Source organism: Triticum urartu, chromosome 4 (assembly GCF_003073215.2).
Source record: "Triticum urartu cultivar G1812 chromosome 4, Tu2.1, whole genome shotgun sequence".
NCBI classification, from domain to species: Eukaryota; Viridiplantae; Streptophyta; class Magnoliopsida; order Poales; family Poaceae; genus Triticum; species Triticum urartu.
Window position 1 is genome coordinate 224370874 of NC_053025.1, and position 20644 is coordinate 224391517.

The following is a 20644-nucleotide window of genomic DNA, read 5'->3' on the forward strand; positions in this document are numbered from 1 at the left end:
ACCGATGCTCCAGATGCCTTTCTTTATTTTAGTTGTTGTCGTGTATTTATTGTGTTTGTTGCATTATCATAATGCTTTGCATATTTCATTCTGATGTGTTTATGCCATGATCATGATGAGTGCCATTGCCATGTTTTGTTTATTGCATCATATTCATCTTTCATTATATTGCATTGTACCATTTCATTTTGTTGCGTTGAACCTCTTGTCATTTTGCATTATGCCATCCTTTGGCTGATGCATCATAGTATCACATTGTGTCATCCATGTTGTTGCCATGATCATCATGTGCATTGTCATATGCATGGATGTTGTATTGTTGCATGCCCCATGTGTGTCTCTTGCACCATCACTTCTCCTTCCCTCCCTTTCCTCCATTTTTGCAAGTGCCATCTTTCCCTCCCCCATTAATGTCCAACTTTTCCCCAATATTCTAACACCATGGCCTAAACCTCTCTGCCAAAATTCAGCCTATTTGAAGTTGTTTTGGTTGGGTTCAAAAATGGCCCAAGTTTGAATTTTATTCAAACTTGTATTATTTTTCTACCTCTAAAAAATTCCCAAACCAATTTTATCAAATAGAGAATAAATCCTGGAGCTCAAGGGTGCTTTTGTTTCCTTCTTATTCATATCACACAATCCTGGCTTTTTCCCTTTTCTATTCTGTGGATTAATTTTGTTGCAAAAAGAATTGGAATGGGAAAGGCCTCACCTGGGCGTTGTACTTGGGCCTCTCCCTTACCTGCAGCCCATCCCACGCAGTAGCAGCAGCCCATCCAACCCGCTAGCGACAGTAGCATTGTCTCCCCTGTACGGCAGCTCATCCAGATGCGCCACGTCAACGTCCGGTCGATTTGACGGCCGGGGAAGCTTCCCTAGCCCTATAAAACATGTCCCCCACGCCCTAGGGTTCCTCCTTGACCAATCCCACCCCCTCTTACCCTTGCCGCTGCTCAGGTAAGTCTCCACGCGCCTCGCCATCGCCCTGCTCGCCATGACCCAGCCGAGCTCAAGCTCGAGCTCGAGGCAACCTCCCCGACCGCCTCCGGTGTGACGCGCCGAGACCGTTGCGCCAGGTGTCTTCTAGTTATTCGCTGTTGTTGCCTTGTCATTTGCTTGCGTGTTGCATCTTGACGTGTCATCATGTGCATTGCATCATCATGTTTTCAAAACTTGCATCCGTCCGGGTTCCCCTAGTTCTCTCCGTTGTCCGTTCAGAGCCCAGACACACTTGCACGCGCCCGCGGCAAGTCCGAAATATTATTTTATAAGTGGCCGAAAAATGTTCTCGGGATGGGTTGAAAGTTGGCATGCGGTGTTGTTTGGTTGTCAGTAGGTCGCCTGCCAAGTTTCATCGCATTCGGAGTTTGTTTGATGCCCCAACGAATAACTATAGCGGCAGTATAGTCGGTTAATTGTCGAACGTGTTCAGTCCCCGGAAACGGTCGCCGGGCTACGTTCATCCTCTTTCCTCTCAGTCCAACCCTTCTTCAGAGCCCACTAAACCTCCCCTCCGACCGGAACCGTTCGATTGTGATCAGATGGTCCAAATCAGCCTCAAACCCATCAAACCCTAGCCCCTACCCTATTTAAGCTCACCCACATGCCATTTCTGGCATTCTCCTTCCTCCCCCTTGAAATCCGTGCCCCCAATCATCATCCAGCCACCGCCCACCTCCATTTCTGCGCCGGCCGCACCCCCACCGCCACTTCTCGCGCCCCCATCGGCCAGCCCCGCCGCCGGCGACGCGCGCAGCCAACTAGGCGCTACCACATCGCGCCCGGCGCCTCCTCCAGCCCCGCGGCCCACCTGGCCCAACCGAGGCCCGCCCGGGCCAGAGCCTTCGCCCGCAGCTGCCAGGAGCAGGGCTCCCCTCGATCGGATCTGGATCGGGAGGAGGTCCCGAGCGCCACGCCGGGGAGCCCGCCCCGCCGGCGATCTTCCTCACCGGAGTTCCTCCAGGCCTGCTACACCGCCGCCCCTCTTCTTCTTATCCCTATCTCTCCCTCCCTGAACATAGCTCTCTCTCTCTCTCTCTCTCTCTCTCTCTCTCTCGCAGTATGCCGCCGCCATGAACGTCGCCACCGTGCTCGCAGTCGTCGTCATTGCCGTGTCACCAACCCTCCTTCGACCGGATCGGGGATCCCCATCGCTGGATCTGCCTATTCCCGCGTCCCCGACCTCCTGCGCGTCGCCCTGCCGTCTCCTTCACACCGGTGAGCGCTGCAAGCCACCGCCGCGAGCAACCGCTCGACCCGGCCGCCCGCCCACCCGCGTCGTGCTTGCATGGGCCGCAGCTCAAGCCGGCCCAGCCTCTCCACGGCCCAAGGCACAGCCGCTCCTCTGCTGCACCGCGCCAGCCAAGCGCGCCCCTCCTGGCACCTCTCCACAGTTCTGGGCAAGGCCCGTAGTGAGAGCAGATCCAGCCCGACATGTTTTTCTTCATAGAAGGTTTTCCTATTTTTTCAGAGAGTTCCAGTTTTATAGAAAAGTCCCCCTAGATCATGCATTTAATAACTCACAAACCGTGCATCGGTTTAAAATGTTTTATATATAAAAATGCTTAGAATTAGGTGTAGATTAATAATATGCCACTCTCATGCATGTTAAAAATGTTTAAACTTGTTGCTTGCTTTGTTTTGCTTTATTGCCATGCTAAACGCTTAATTTCATAACTAAATAACCGAAGCTCCATTTTCAATAAACTTTATATGTAAATGGGGTAGAAAAATGCATAGATAAACATGGTGTCATCACTGTGCATGTTTAATAACTCTAAAATATGGTTTAGGGCAGAACAGTACCAAATCCATAAATTTGCACATGAGGATTTACCGGAATTGTTATTTGTTGTTCCGACCTCATTTAAACTTGCCTAGATAGGTAGTTTTATTTTGCTTCACCTCTTGCCATGTTAATCAACATTTAATATTGTGGGTTACATAAACGAGATCGAACAAAAGAACTTGAATGTGGTGTCCCGTCAATATGCAACTCGATGCATATTGAGCTCCACTTAATTTGTAGGATTGTTTGTGCATTTTTCCATGCCATGCCGCATTAAACCGGACATGCATCATACTTGATTGTGCATCATGCCATGTTTATGTGATGGTTGTTTACCATGTTGTTTGCTTCTTTCCGGTGTTGCTTCTTTGGGTTAGTTCCGATAACGTCACGTTTGTGAGGATTCATTCGACTACGTCCGTTTGTCTTCTTCATGGACTCGTTCTTCTTCCTTGCGGGATCTCAGGCAAGATGACCATACCCTTGAATCACTTCTATCTTTGCTTGCTAGTTGCTCGCTCTTTTGCTATGCTGCGATACCTACCACTTGCTATATCATGCCTCCCATATTGCCATGTCAAGCCTCTAACCCACCTTTCCTAGCAAACCGTTGTTTGGCTATGTTACCGCTTTTGCTCAGCCCCTCTTATAGTGTTGCTAGTTGCAGGTGAAGATGAAGTTTGTTCCATGTTGGAAAATGGATATGTTGGGATATCACAAATATCTATTATGTTAATTAATGCATCTATATACTTGGTAAAGGGTGGAAGGCTCGGCCTTATGCCTGGTGTTTTGTTCCACTCTTGCCGCCCTAGTTTCCGTCATATCGGTGTTATGTTCCTTGATTTTGCGTTCCTAATGCGGTTGGGTGTTATGGGAACCCCTTGTCAGTTCGCTTTGAATGAAACTCCTCCAGCAAGGCCCAACCTTGGTTTTACATTTGCCTAACAACCTATTACCCTTCCCTTGGGTCAGCCAACCTGTTGGGGATATCACTACTGGGCGTAAACCGGCCTATCTGGGCCGGGTTAACTTTGTCAGTAGTTAACTATGTTAAAGCCCAAGAAGGCAGATGAGGGCTCAAGGCCCATAGTCGGATCAAGGCCTGTAGCCGTAAACCGGCGTTGGTATGTAACTTGTATTGTAAGTTAGGAATAAGTAGAGACCAAACCGGACACATCTATGAGTCGGTATTGGGACTCTGTGAACCGACGGGCGTCACCCGTGTATATAAGGGGACGACCCGGCGGCGGTTCAGGACAACAGACAACAACTCGAGACTTCGGTGAAGCTTGTTTGCTCCCTAGTCATCGAAATCCCATCAATTCCATCACAACTAGACGTAGGCTTTTACCTTCATTGAAGGGGCCGAACTAGTATAAACTCTCTTGCGTCCCTGTGTCCGCTTTAACCCCTTCAAGCTAACCCGTTGCGATGGCTCCATGACTAAGTCCTTTCATGAGGACATCTGCCGTGACAAAACCACGACAGTTGGCGCCCACCATGGGGCTATCGCACGATGGTTTCAAGTTCTTGGAGGGCCGCTTTGAAGGACTCGAGGGCTACGTTGTGGGCTGGATGACTAAGAGTCGTCGCGGCAAGCTCTACATCGATGATGCATGCTGGGGCCCCGAGGCCGACTCAGTTGAGTACGGGTACCGGGTCCCCTTTGGTGGCATACACGTTTTCATCAGCAAGATCGGTGAACCGGGCCCTAAGCCGGACATCTGCACTGACCTCGTCGAAACGGCTCAGCGTGCGCGATCCGCCCGGGTTAAACCGGCCGTGAAGCGTGCCTTCGTGGGAGTCATCCATGGAGGAAGTTGTGAGGATGGATTGGAATCTCGCGGCGAGACCGTCGTTTATTCCGGCGACGAGTCATCAACCGGAGAAACCGAATCTCTATATCAGCTACAAGATGGCCGGATTGGGGGCTGTTCCGATGGCGACAGTATTCCGGACCCCTCTGATCTACCCAACCGAGTTGGAATATTCATGGCCGGCACACAAGCAACGCTTCATTCTTCGACCGCTGCGCCAATAACCTCCGGTTCAGTAGCGGCGACAGCTGCCGGGGAAGGATGCTCTGCACGCCCGTCGGCTCAAGTTCTATCAGATCTATTTGATGCATTGGCTGTGCTTATGGCAGAAGCTAACCCGGCGGATCAGGAAGTCCACAACGCGGAGATTGCAAAGGTGAAGGAACAGATCACCCAGGCCAAGGCGGACCTGGCAGCTGAGAATGCTAGGATGACCACAGAGCGGGCCGCTTTAGACGCACAAGCCTACAGGCTCATGTTGGACCAGAATGTGTCGCATGAAGTAATGAAGAGGAAGTACCGATCCCGTTTGCCTTCGGTTTTCGAGGCCAGAGACCTTTTCAACACCCTAGGAGCAGGAACCAGTAATCCGCTGGAGGGAAACTGGGCAGAAGCTCCGGGGACCGGCGCGCCGGCTCAGCCCCGTCTGATGAATCCGCCTCGTCAAAACACTGTTATACCTCAGGCTATTTCAACACCTCCGGGTCACTACTCCAACCCAATGGACAATCTCGTTGCCGCTGCTGCACGGCTGGAGGCCATTCCAATTGAAGGTGACTCGCCACAGGCGGTAGAGACGCGACGGGTCAAGGAGCTTCTTAGGACAGCTTTGGTCCAACAGGAAGCATACTCGTACAGCCGCGACCGGATCCACTCGACCCCTCGTCCAAGCCGGAGCTATAGCAGGCGTATGGGTGAACCGGCAGTGTCAAGTAATGAACGACGTGGAGCACCCCGCGGCAACAACCCGGCGGGTGGTGCTGATAACGCTCAGGAAGTGGTGGACCGGGCCCGAGCGCACAGGGAGGCCGAGTTAGCCGCACAGTATCAGGCTCAGCAGCTTACGCTGGTTCGGCCAACTATCTCGGTCGAACCCAGTGCTACTTCTAGTTCTTTAGGGGTGCCTTGCCTTTTCCCCGCTTTACGCAATGTGCGCCTGCCCAAGGATTTCAAGGGCCCGCGCAAGGTACCAAATTACACGGCGGGTCAACCCCTAGAGACATGGGTGGAGAGCTATGAGATGGCCATGGAGATGCTTGATGTGGATGATGCGGCGTGTGCGAAGTACTTCACCATGATTCTTGAAGGAACGGCCCGCACTTGGTTAAAAAGCTTACCTGCCAATTCTATCAGTTCATGGGCCCAATTACGAGCCCGGTTTATCAGTAACTTCAAGGATACATGTAAGTAGCCTATGTCGATATTGTACTTAGCTTCCTGTGTCCAGGAGGAAGGAGAATCGACGACACATTGGGTGCGCTGGGTCTCGCAGGTTCTGCATTCATCAGACCGCATCAACGCTGACACCGCGGTTATAGCCCTAGAAGGCAATTGCCGGTTTGGGCCCCTAAAGCTGAAGTTAGGACGGATGAAGCGCCATTGCACTGACATGGGGACCCTCATGGCTGCCTTGGTAAAGTATGCTGATTCTGATTGTACCAAGGATCCCAAGTCTGATGATGACAAGACAGGGAAGGGAAAGAAGAACAACAACTCCAAAGGTCAGCAGCATCACTCGGCAGGTAACGGTAGCGGAGGCAAGCGTAAAGCGGATGGCAACATGGACTTCGTGGCTAATACCAACACGCAGGACAAGGGTCAGCGACGCCAGGGTAAACCGCCAAATCGCACTGGAGCACCTAACCCTAACCCGGACCGCTTAAATTATCTATTGAACCAGCCATGTCCAAAGCATGGGACGAAGGAGGTGCCAGCAAACCACCTTTGGAAGGATTGTTTCATTATGCAGGAGTTCAAGAATTCTAATGATTTCCGGTATGATCACGGCTCCGGCAGTGGCTCAGGATCCGGGCCGGGTTACGGTGGAGGAAATTCCGGTTCAGGATTTAATGGTAATCCGGGCGGACATAACAATCAAAATAATCAGAACAACCAGGGTGGTTACAACCAGCAGCAGCAACAGTCAGGTTACCAGAGCAACCCAAAGCAGTTGAATAGTGGGCAGTACCATGTCTTCACCACTAGCTTGGACAAGCGAGACCGGAAGGTTCAGAGGCGGGCAGTCAACTCTGTTGAACCGGCCGTGCCCCGTTATCTACGCTGGTCTGAACAGCCAATCATATGGAGCAGAGAGGATCACCCTCCCCAAGTTGATAATCCGGGTCAGTTGGCTCTGGTGGTGGCGCCTCAGGTGGGAGGTTACAAGTTCACCAAGGTGCTCATGGATGGAGGGAGCAGCATTAATATCTTGTACTATGAGACCTTCCGTCGTATGGGACTAACAGATAAAAATCTCAAACCGTCCAATACGGTGTTCCATGGTGTGGTACCTGGCAAGTCAGCATATCCTGTTGGTAAGATAGCTCTGGAAGTGGCCTTTGGAGATGATCATGATTCCAGGTCGGAAACATTGACGTTTGAAGTGGTGAAAATCCAAAGTCCATATCATGCCCTGTTTGGGCGACCGGCCTACGCCAAGTTTATGGCACGGCCCTGTTATGTGTATTTGCAGCTCAAGATGCCAGGTCACAAGGGGACAATAACGGTTCACGGAAGCCATAAAATCGCTTTGGAGTGCGAGGAAGGAGATGTGGCCTACGCAGAGTCGGTTTGTGCCAGCGAGGAGCTGAAGTATTATAAGGACAATGTTGATCCGGCGGACATGACTCCATTAAAGAAGCCAACTACGGAGCATGATCCGGCCCTGAAGTTCAAGTCGGTAGCAGAAACTAAGCTTGTTGACTTCGTACCTGGCGATTTGTCCAAGCAGTTCAGCATCAGTGCCAACTTGGATCCGAAATAGGAAAGCGCGCTCATCAAGTTCATCCGTGAGAATCAGGACATTTTTGCATGGAAGCCCTCTGACATGCCAGGTGTACCGAGGCAACTCGCTGAGCACACCCTTAATGTGGATCCTAAATACAAACCGGTGAAACAGTTCCTCCGCCAGTTTAACGAAGAAAGACGCAAGGCGATTGGAGAAGAAGTAGCCGGGCTCTTAGCAGCTAGCTTTATTGTTGAAGTTTTTCACCCTGAGTGGCTTGCCAATCTGGTGCTGGTCCTTAAGAAAAACGGCACCTGGCGCATATGTGTGGATTACACAGATCTTAATAAGGCCTGTCTAGCAGATCCTTTTGCCCTCCCCCATATTCTGGCTATCATCAGATCAAAATGGCGGTTAAGGACCAGGAGAAGATGGCATTCATAACTCCCTTTGGAGCCTTCTGCTATGTGTCTATGCCCTTTGGGCTCAAGAGTGCCCAGGCCACTTATCAACGGTGTGTACAAAATTTTCTTCACAAGCAGATTGGCCGTAATGTACATGCTTATGTGGATGATATCGTGGTTAAGTCAAGGGAGAAGGAGACTCTGGTTGACGACTTGAAGGAAACCTTTGATAACCTGAGGACGTACAAGATGATGCTTAATCCGGCCAAGTGTGTCTTTGGTGTACCGGCTGGCAAGTTATTGGGCTTTCTGGTGTCCAACAGGGGAATCGAGGCTAATCCAGAGAAGATCACAGCCATCACCTCCCTGGCTAAACCGAAGTGTATCAATGATGTTCAACGCCTGGCAGGCCAGATTGCCGCGTTAAGCCGGTTTATCAGCCGCCTTGGTGAGAAGGCAATCCCTTTGTATCAGATGTTGAAGAAGACGGATCAATTCGTCTGGAGTTCTGCTGCTGATGAAGCATTTGAGGACTTAAAGCGGCAATTGGCCAATCCGCCTGTGCTCGCCGCTCCCACTGACAAGGAGCCGTTACTGTTATATGTTGCTTCTAATGCTCGTGCGGTCAGTGTGGCTATTGTGGTGGAGCGAAAAGAGGCAGGCAAGGAGCATCCGGTCCAATGTCCGGTTTATTATATCAGCGAGGTACTCATTGAGTCCAAGCAAAGGTATCTGCATTGGTAGAAGCTGGTATATGGAATTTTTATGGCAAGCAGAAGCTTAAGCAATACTTCCAAGGGCACCCCATTACGGTGGTCAGTTCTGCTCCCTTGGGGGATATCATCCAGAACCGGGAAGCGATTGGCCGGATTGCCAAGTGGGCTATAGAGCTTGGGCCGCACGGGTTGAAGTATGTGCCTCGGACGGTGGTTAAGTCTCAAGCACTTGTTGATATCATCAATGATTGGACGGAACTGCAAGCACCTGAAGAAAAGCCGGATCACACATATTGGACCATCCATTTTGACAGATCCAGGCAATTGGAAGGCTCGGGGGCTGGAGTCGTATTAACTTCCCCACGAGGTGATAAGTTTTGTTACGTTCTCCGCTTAATGTTCCCTTGTACTAACAATGCAGCTGAGTATGAAGCCTTGCTCCATGGTCTCCGGATGGCTAAGGAGATGAATCTAAGTCGAGTTAAGTGCTTCGGTGACTCGGACCTCGTGGCTCAACAAGTGTCTGGCACTTGGGATTCCAAGGACCCACTCATGGCAGCATATTGTCGTGAGGTGGATATTGTTGCAGGTCACTTTAAAGGCTATCAGGTGGACCACGTGGACCGATGGAAGAATGAAGCGGCGGACGCTTTAAGCCGGCTGGGCTCTCAGCGCAAACCGGTCCCGCCCAATGTTTTTCTGGATGTGCTGCACAACCCGTCGGTCAAGCTCCCTAGTAAAGCGGATTTGGCTATTCCTGATCCGGAGGTTCAATTGGTGGCAGCTCTTCATGTCATTCCGGATTGGACGCTTCCTTACCTGGTGTACATGAACCGGGGAGAATAACCAGAGGATGAGACTCTGGCCTAACAAATAATCCGGCGATCCAAGTCCATGACTATTGTCAATGGCGAGTTGCATCATTGCAGTGTATCAGGGGCGTTTCAACGCTGTGTGTCTCCTAAAGAAGGCTGTGAAATTTTGCGTGAGATCCATGAAGGAGATTGTGGTCACCATGCCGGTTCAAAATCTTTGGTGGCTAAAGCGTTTTGACATGGATTCTATTGGTTAACTGCTCATGCTGATGCGGAGGATCTGGTCAGACGATGTGATGGTTGCCAAAAGTTTTCAAGACGTGCTCATGTGCCGGCTCAAGAATTGAGAATGATTCCAATTACTTGGCCGTTTGCGACTTGGGGGCTGGATATGGTTGGGCCTTTCAAAAGTTCCAAAGATAAGAAGACCCACCTCCTGGTGGCGGTTGACAAGTTTACAAAGTGGGTGGAGGCAGAACCTGTTAGCAAGTGTGATGCGGCCACGGCGGTTCAGTTCATCAAAAAAGTGATTTTCCGGTTTGGCTTTCCACACAGTATCATCACAGATAATGGTACCAATTTTTCCAAGGGTGCCATGAAGGAGTTCTGCAAACGGGAGCACATCCGGCTTGATGTTTCATCAGTAGCACACCCACAGTCCAATGGTCAAGCAGAAAGCGCTAATCAAGAGATCTTGAGAGGCATCAAGCCCTGGCTTATGGTTCCTTTGCAGAGAACATCAGGTTGTTGGGTAGAAGAGTTACCATCTGTGTTATGGAGCATCAATACTACACCCAACAGATCAACAGGATACACGCCGTTCTTCATGGTCTACGGAGCGGAGGTGGTTCTCCCAAGTGATATCCGTCATGACTCACCTCGTGTGGCGGCTTATGTTGAAGCGGACAACGAGACAGCACGGCAAGACGCTTTGGACCTGTTGGATGAAGAACGTGACATAGCAGCCGCCCGCTCGGCGATTTACCAACAGGATCTTCGTCATTATCACAGTCGCCGAGTCAGAACAAGAACCTTTCAGGAAGGAGATTTGGTGCTTTGGCTCATCCAAGATCAGACTGATATGCATAAACTATCCCCACCTTGGGAGGGACCTTTCGTGGTCAGCAAGAATCCGCACAACGAGTCATACTATCTGATCGATATTCGAGAGCATAAAGACTCACGTACATCAGAGGAGGAGACCAACAGGCCGTGGAACATAGCTCATCTTCGGCCTTACTATACCTGAGCCATTGGCTCTACTTATGTACATATTACGACGATGTATATATTATGATTAATATAATAAACCGGAACCTCAGCTAAAGCGGGGTATCTGTTCTTTTACATCATGTGTGGTTACACGGAGTTGTTTTAAAGCGGCCTCCGGTTTACCCCTTGAGTTAGCTTTTCAAAGCATCATGTAATATCACTTGGGGGCTTGGTCTTATTCGAACCAATGCAACACCTTTTGATAGGCGAAAGCCACCAGATCACTTGGGGACATGGTCAAGTCTGAACCACTCACACCTCTTGATCGGCCTAAGGCCACAGAATCACTTGGGGGCTTGGTCGAACCCGAACCATTGCCACGCCTCTTGATCAGCATAAATGCCATGGTTTCATTTGGGGACCTGGCTGACTTGAACCATAGCTACACCTATCGGGAGCTTGGTCGTGTCCAACCATGGTAACGTCATCTGATCGGCTCAAATAAGCCTCTTTTTGCAAACGGTTTTATCATTGCCTTTGCTTCACAATTTTCTTTGATAGATATTTCTTTCTTTTTGTTGGGTTTTTTAAACCGACAAAGTTTTAAACCGGTTCAAACTGTCAATTGATGGAACACGGTCCATTTTTAATCCGGAGACTATTTGCCCAGTTTGATTTTTTAACATCCTATTACGGAGTAACATGGTGTTTTATTATAACCCGGCATGGTTTACATGGTAAACCGGCATTATATATATACAGGAGCTGCTATCTCATCCAACAGTGTGGGTTTATAAACCTCCGCTTCAAGATTGGCCAAGCCAACTTCATGCCCAACGATGGCAGGTATTATGTATCCCAAAGATTTGATCATATTTCAGATATTTTGATTTCACATATGCAGACATCATACTCCGCCGGACGGTACAACCGCGGTGGCGCTTTAAGATTTTTTTGTATTACAGAAAATACTTTGGAAAGTTCATCACCCAAAGGAAGAACAAGTTGCAGTAATTATGCACGAAGGCATATCAAAATCAAGAGTATCGGCTAGCCTATTACAAGGCAACACAGTGCCCAAAATAAGATCATTGTTTTTTCGCAAAGGAGAAGCAGTTTAAACCGGCTTCCGGTTCAAGCTTGGTCGCCAGCCAGGCCTGATGGTTGTGGGTCATCTCGCGCCGCTTCAACTTCAACTTCTCTACCCAGCGGCTGGAAATCAACAGTTGCCCAGTCGATTCCCATTAATGCTTGAAAGACAGCTTCATCATGGATCAGCAACGACGGTTCAATATCGGGAGCGTAAGTATGCTTACGGATTGGAGGGATAAGATTTTCCGCTTCAGGAATTGGTGCAACTACTCGCTTGTTTTGGTTGTCATATTGGGCTTGATAATGAGACAAGTCTGCTTCTTCAACCAATTGACAAGCTAGCGGACGCACCTCCCGGTTTATTACTCGCAGATCCGCTTCACTAAACTCTGACCCGTCTTCCTTCAAGCTGGGATAGCCCTGAGCCGCTTCAACAGGATCAAAATCCGGCACCCAAGCTTTTGCCCGGATTAAGGCATTGACCGCACCGGTTCGAGCAGCAGATTTCTTCAGCTCTTCAACCCGAGCAGGAAGCATCGACAGTCTCTTCAGAGTGTCCTGAATCAAAGTGGGCGCCAGATTGTTGTGGGATGCAGCAGAGATGATCCGCTGGGCACCAGTGTATAGTTGTTCGGTCAATGTGTAGGTGGCTTTCAATTTCTTCCGCACATCTGACCCCAAGTGACCAATGCGTGTCCCTGAAATATTGCAAAGGGTTAACAAACCGGCAGCTCTATAAGACGGCCGAGTCAATCTAGGAATCAAACCAGCTTACCAAAGATAGCAGCAGTCATGGCATGCACTTGCCGCTTTATGCTGGTCAGTTCGTCTACCACCGGTTTAAGTGCAGTCTCGGCATCTTCTGCTTGTTTGGTTAAAGCGGATTTTTCAGTGGCCCAATCCGCCCACTTCTTATTGAAGCCCTCCTTAAGTTGTTCCATGGCGCTTAAAGCGCTGGTTAATTCCTCTTTTGCTTTGGAGGTTTCAGCTTGTTGGGATTTCAGATTTTCTTGGAGATCGGCGACTTGGCTTTCTTTTGTCTTCAGTTCAGCCTGCATACAGACAGATATATGATTCTGCATGTAGTACAACAATTGAAGTACCAACCACATAACAAGTTATGCACTTGGCCCTTGGGGGCTAATGTATATTTGATCTTAAATCTTTCAATAGATTCTAAAGTCCCAAGATCAATACAAGTATTCAACTTGGCACTTGGGGGCTAATGTCTATTTGCTCAAATAAAGATGACAATTACTTAAAGTCCCGGTTTAACTACGCTAAGTTGAACCGGCCCTTGGGGGCTACATCAGCAAATTCCGAAGTATGGAGATTTATATTAGCAAGTCCCGGTTTGAATGAAGTTTCTAAACCGGCCCTTGGGGGCTAGGAGAATTAACAAGATTGAAATGTCCAAGCAGGGAAAAGCACAGGGAAGTTACCTCAAATTTCTCTTTCATCATATTCACCAGACCAGCTTCATAATCACGGCTGGTATACAGCCAGTTCAGATAGCCAGAATGAAGATCTTGGGCATTCAGAGTAGCATAGGTCGCCAAGTCAACATTCCACTTGCCTTTGCCCATGGCAGCAAATTCTTCTTTGGCGGTATGCTTGGATAAAGCAACAGGATTGCTGGGCTCTGTACGGCCAATACCAGTAATTACAACTTCATCATCCTTAGCATCACCGGTTTGCACTGGCGCAGTCGGTTTGTCAGCAGGCTGGGATGGACTGGTGGATCTCCCAAACCGGATGGGGCTTGTGGGCTGGTTGACAGGGCCTGAGGCATCAATAGGCCTTTCTTCAGCAATAAAATCATCATCCTGCTGTGGTGGATCATTGGGTATATCTTCATGAATAGCCGCTTCAAGATCTAGTGTTTTACCCGGTTCAGGGACGATGTCCTCCTCGGCCGCTTTATCCAGGCGAGCCTTCTTGCTCGGCCAAGGCTTGGCCCTGAAAGGAATAACAAAGTCAAATACAGCATATGTTACAAGGTGATGTACTAGAAATATTATGACAAGTATAGCTTACCCAAGCACCGTTTTGAGCGGTGGCAGCTGAGTAGCCGATGACTCGCCAGAGGATGAGTGGGAAGTAACCTGATAATCGTAGTCAGATGGATTAAGGGGTTGACGAAAACAGCCCGCTTCAGGACAAGCACTGACAAGCAAATTAGAGACCTCTGAACGGCATTTCCGAACCAGACTGTTCGGTAAACCGGCGGAGGCAACTACCTGGCCACTGTGCCGGGTTGTGCGGCGAGCTTCGTGCTGTTGGGTCTTCACAAGAAATTTGGGATCCAAGTAAGCAAGAGGATGAGAAAATTTAACCTTCTGGTTTGCCTGACGGATTTTTAGTGAAGGCAAAGGGTCTGAATCGGAAGAGAGAGTAATTACCTCTGCGGCATCAGCATAGCTGGCTTCGGCATCATCCTGACAAATATCATCATCAATAAGGCGCATGAAAAATAAGCCAAGTGAGTCAAGCTCTACCTCAAGGTCCAGATTACCCACATCATCATCAGGGGCCAGATCAGAAGATGCAGTGGTTTTCTTCTTATGAGCAGGCCGTTTCACAACTTTAGTCTTTGGCCGGGTTGGTCGTTCCGGTTTGTCTGTTTTTTATGGCTTCTCCTGTGGAAGTTTCTTGCTCCAAAACAGATCATCGCCCTGTTTAAACAGACATTGATATTAAACAATGACCAGATATATCAATAACAGGTTCAGTAAAAAGAAAAATCAAGCTCTTATAGCTGGCGGTTTGTTGGTGGCACAGAAGGGAAGCAGGCCGGTTCAAGCACAGACGTATTCCGGTTCATTCAGCATTTTATTCACAGCCTCTGTGATTTCTTCGTCGGTGAGCTGGATGTTAGCATGTCGCAGTGGGTCATCAACACTGCCAGTATACTCGCACATCAAACAGGAGTGCTGACTAAGGGGCAGTATGCTCCATGTTATCCAACAGCAAGCGAGATCAACTCCTGTTAAACCGTTGGCCATGAAGGCTCTGAGCTTGGACAGTTGAGGGGCGTATTTGCTTCTCTCCTTGGCAGTCAACCTTTGCGGAAAGGGGTGTGTATTGCTAAGCCGCTCTGGACGAAAGCCAGGCAAAGGATTTTCACCAGCAGGGGAGGTGTCTTTGCAATAGAACCATGTTTGATTCCACTCTTTGGGATGGCTGTGCAGTTTGGCGTGAGGGTATGTGACCTCTTTCCTTTTCTGAATCGCCACACCACCCAATTCCGTATTGGAACCGTCAATAAACTCAGTACGGCGGTTTAGATGGAAGCAGTCTCTGAAAAACTCAACTGTGGGCTCCTCTTGAAAGAACACCTCACAGAGCACTTGGAAGTGACACATGTTTGTAACAGAGTTGGGGCCAGTGTCTTGTGGGCGGAGTTGAAAATCGGCCAAAACATCCCGGTAAAATTTAGAACCGGGCGGCTTAAAGCCCCGGGCTAAGTGATCTACGAAAATGACAACCTCTCCTTCTTGAGGTGTGGGAGGGCATTCTTTGCCAGGGACCCTCCAATGGATGGTGTTTTTGCTGCCTAAAGCGCCGATCAGGACTAAATTGTTCAGTTGAGTCTCTGTGACGCGAGAAGGAACCCAGTTGCACTCATATACTTGCTTGGCCATGATTAAATCTACAAGATAGGTGATTCCGGTTCAAGAATGCATTGATTAAAGTACACTGGTATGTACAATGTTAAACCGGAGACAACTCTATCTAAACTGGAGTTTTATGAAGCAACAGCATCTGGCGGTTCAACAAGGGGACTAATGGTATATACCGGTTTGTTAATTTTTTCTACACCAAGTTAAACCGCCGGATCTAAGCATTGAAACAGTTGAGATTGCGGATGGGTAAGTGTACAGAAACAGATTTCACAAGATTTCTCTACAGTGACGGATCTGAAGCAAGTTCAGAAAAGAAGGAAAATATTCAAGGTTCAAAAAAGAACAGTACCGAATCAATGGGCAGAGATACGGATAGATCTATGGTCTTGAGGCATGTAAGTGAAGGCGGATGCTAAAAACTACCGCTACATAGAGCAAAGGTTCACAGGTTCATCTAAGATCTATCATATGAGTACGAAGCAGACGATGAACACTGAAGAAATTGGAAACCCTAGAACAGATCTATGGAGGAAAAGGTGAAGAACTCACCAGAGCCGAGGAAGAAGCAAAAGGTCGCCGGGATGTTCTGGTACAATCAGGGTGATGCAGCGGCCAAGGTTGGAGCAGAGGTCGTCGACAGCGGCAGAGCTCCGAAGCTGGACGACGCAGGGAAGACGAAGCAGAAGGGCACGAAGGGGAAAAAGAAATGACCCTTCGGTCCTATTTATAAGGCAAGGGACATGTGTCAGGCACGAAAATCAAGGGACCATGGGTGGAAACGAAGTTGTCGCCTCGATTGTCGCAGACCTATTAAACAAAAAGGGTATCATGGATAAGTTTCTTTATAACAGGTGACGTCATGCCGGTTTACAACGACCGGAGAAGATGACATCACGGCGGTTCAACAAACTACAAGAAGATGTTGAAGATGAAGATTTTGCTAAGGATTGACATGAACCTGTTCAAATCAATCTGGGGCCTAATGTTGGGGATATCACTACTGGGCGTAAACCGGCCTATCTGGGCCGGGTTAACTTCGTCAGTAGTTAACTATGTTAAAGCCCAAGAAGGTAGATGAGGGCTCAAGGCCCATAGTCGGATCAAGGCCTGTAGCCGTAAACCGGCGTTGGTATGTAACTTGTATTGTAAGTTAGGAATAAGTAGAGACCAAACCGGACACATCTATGAGCCGGTATTGGGACTCTGTGAACCGACGGGCGTCACCCGTGTATATAAGGGGACGACCCGGCGGCGGTTCAGGACAACAGACAACAACTCGATACTTAGGTGAAGCTTGTTTGCTCCCTAGTCATCGAAATCCCATCAATTCCATCACAACTAGACGTAGGCTTTTACCTTCATTGAAGGGGCCGAACTAGTATAAACTCTCTTGTGTCCCTATGTCCGCTTTAACCCCTTCAAGCTAACCCGTTGCGATGGCTCCACGACTAAGTCCTTTCATGAGGACATCTGCCATGACAAAACCACGACACAACCCGAGGGTCATCTTTATTTAACCCCCCCCCCCCGGCCAGTGCTTCTCTAAGTGTTGGTCCGAACCGAGTAGACTGTGGGGCCACCTCGGGGAAACTTGAGGTTTGGCTTTACTCGTAGGATGTCTCATCCGGTGTTGCCCTCAGAACGAGATATGTGCAGCTCCTATCGGGATTGTCGGCACATCGGGCGGCTTTGCTGGTCTTGTTTTACCATTGTCGAAATTGCTTGTAACCGGGATTCTGAGACTGATCAGGTCTTCCCGGGAGAAGGAATATCCTTTGTTGACCGTGAGAGCTTGTGATGGGATAAGTTGGGACACCCCTGCAGGGTTTGAACTTTCGAAAGCCGTTCCCACGGTTATGTGGCAGATGGGAATTTGTTAATGTTTGGTTGTAGAGAACTTGGCACTTAACTTTAATTAAAATGAATCAACTGTGTGTGTAGCCGTGATCGTCTCTTTTCGGCGGAGTCCGGGAAGTGAACATGGTCTTGTGTTATGCTTGAACGTAAGTAGCTTTCAGGATCACTTCTTGATCATTTCTTGCTTCTCGACCGCTGCGTTGCTTCTCTTCTCGCTCTCATTTGCGTATGTTAGCCACCATATATGCTTAGTGCTCGCTGCAGCTCCACCTCTTTACCCTATCCTACCCTTATGCTTAAATAGTCTTAATCTCGTGGGTGTGAGATTGCTGAGTCCTCGTGGCTCACAGATACTTCAAAACAGTTGCAGGTGCCGATGATACTAGTGCAGATGACGCAGCCGAGCTCAAGTGGGAGCTTGATGAAGCTCGTGTTCATTGTGTTGTTTCGTTTCCAGTTGATCAGTAGTGGAGCCCAGTTGGGACGACCGGGGATCTAGCATCTGGGGTTGTCTTCTTTTATTTTGGTTATGTAGTCGGACCTTGTTTGTAATTTGTATGATGTATGTTTAACTTGTATTTGTGTGAAGTGGTGATTGTAAGCCAACTCTTTATCCCTTTCTTATTCAGTACATGGGATGAGTGAAGATTACCCCTCTTGCGACAAACCTACCATGCGGCTATGCCTCTAAGTCGTGCCCTGACACATGGGAGATATAGCCGCATTGTGGGTGTTACAAGTTGGTAATCAGAGCCATCCCCGACTTAGGAGCCCCCTTCTTGATCGAATCGCTAATGTTGTTGAGTCTAGAACAAAACGTTTTTGAGTCTTAGAATTATATATATCAGAGAGTAGGATTCTTTTTGCTACTTAGTCCCTTCATCACTCTGGTGAGGCCTCCTGACGTAGAAGTTTTAACTCTTCTCTCCTCAAATTTCACGAAAAAAATTAGGATCACACGGGTATCTTGGAATCATTCCGATGGTTTTGTGACAAGAACATTGTTCTTGGTGCCTCCTGACATTTAGGGGTTGTGGCAGTGTCCCGGGGAGGGTAGCTCCGAGGTGTTGTCATCACAATTTTATCGTTGCAGTTCTGGAATACCTGAGTTCGCCGACATCGAAAATCTCTTTTATGCAGTTGTTGGTGAGATAACCTCAATGGCACCCAGTACTGGGGCGGGAGTTCGGGAGTATTGCCATAACTCGTATAACGGATGCTTTTTGAAGGTTGAGGTAAATGATTTCCGAAGGTTTCTTGGTTATGTGTTGAAGGATGGATACAGCTGGATGTAGGATTTGCTAGTTTTGGGTGAGATATTATGCTTCCCTTGTATCCCCAACACCTGATTGCATAACCAGAAAGTTTCGGGAGTTTATAAGTGGGAATTCAGGTATCACGTAGGATATCTTTCCAATAGACACATGACACGACATGGGATCTATCATATGTTTGTTCTGGCTTATTTTGCTAGTCAATCCTTTGTTTTGCTTTTGAGTTGTGGTATTCGAGTTGCTTCAATGTCAAGTGTTGATTCCATACCTTTCGTAAACGAGGTTCTCATATTCCTATGTGAATACTAATCCTTCTTATTTATCGAGATTGTCATCCCAATTCTATTTCCAACCAGTGTGCTTCTCTTCGAGATGATCCCATCATTCTCCCCATCTGAAAGATCAATTCTAAGTCTTCTCAACGGTGTTTGTTTCATCCGTCCCCAAGTTGCCTTTGTTTTCCCACCCTCCTACCCTTTTCCTTCAAGGACTCAGATTTCTAAATCAACTATCCATTTTATTCATGTGAAGTCTCTTCATCCTTTTCTTTCAAGTTTTGGTCCGGTGATTTATCGTGGAGATGCTAAGGAAGCTTCAAGTTCATCATTCTTCATTCTCTTTTCTTCTCCAGTGGATTCAACTCAAGCTTTGTCCATCATATCCTTTCCTCGTTGCACAATGCTTTCTCATGTCGGTGCACCTCTTAGTCATCCACTTCTCGCTATTCGGTTGTTCTAGAGTGTTGAAGATATCTCAGAAGATTCACGGTTACATTCTCGATCTGTTCAAGTTATTTCGAGGTTGTTATCTCATTCAAGCCATTTAATTCAACCGGGGCGATCTCTCTTCAAAATCATTCCAAAGGTGTTCCTTTGAGTGGGCCCTAACCCATAGGTTTTTCACAGGATCTTACCTGACTCTTCTAATTTTCCCGAAGCTTTTCAAATTCATTTCAAAGTTTGACGTAAGAATGAATTGTCATCAGTCAAATGTCTTTCTCCAAGGTCTTTCAAATTCTTTTCATCGTTGGTTCAACCTTTCTAATTTTCATTCCGGAGTGCCTCAACAATTCATGGTGGTGTTTCTCATCACCATTTTCAGATTTTGCAGACCGAAGAAAAGCTCCTCTTAAATTCTTACCCATTCTTCCAAAGATTCATGGTGCTAGCTTGATGCCATCCTCTCATAATTATTTTCGATTGTGAGATATTCTTTTCACCCATCCTTAGCAATTCAGTAGTATTTTTCAGTTTGATTCTCTGGAGCCCATCATCTCAGAATTATTCATTCCGGCTTTCAGCTCTCGTTCTCCAAATCTTACCGGTGCATCGTTCAAGTATTCCCTAATCAACTCGGGATCTCTTCGTTCACTTGTATCTAAATCCCCTCATGTATCTTCATTTGTTCTTCATATTCTTCCTAGTGAATTGTGCCTTTGCTCCTTTCTTGTTCAATTCTTATGGTGGTTCGTTCAAGAGTTCTCTTCCTTCGCTGTCATACAGATTCATTCATTCTTTCCAATCCTACCGGTGGTTCGTTGAAGACCTTTCTCAAGTTTGCGCTATATCTCTCTTAATCCTTTCTACGAGAATAAGTAGTATGCCAAATCCGTTTCTTGTCATCAATTTAATTGGTGAAGGATGCGCATAACATAATTCTTATTCTTGTTTCATCCAAGTGATTGATTCATTCTTCCGGAGTTTGTTCACAATGAAGTAATTCTCGGTTTCAATTGTTTCATCTTTTCTTTTCCCGGAGATCCAATCTCTCATCATCACGAAGATCCATCTAAATCATTGCAAGGCTTCAATCTTATTCTTTTCATCCTTCACTTCTTTTGATAATGCTTTTATTACCGAAGTTCTCATGATGGCTCAACTTAGTGGTTCGTCAAGGCTTTCTTTCATTCTTTAATTGTTCTTCAAGATTTCTCTCGGAGCAAAGATCTTCCAAGCTATACTCAAAATTAAACATGGTGTTCAACACATGTCTTGTTTTGAGGAGTTCAAGCATTCTTAATCTTGCATTCCGAAATGCAATTCTTTCATATCTCATCTTTTGAGGTGGTGTTATGTCATTGTTGATAATTTCCCTTT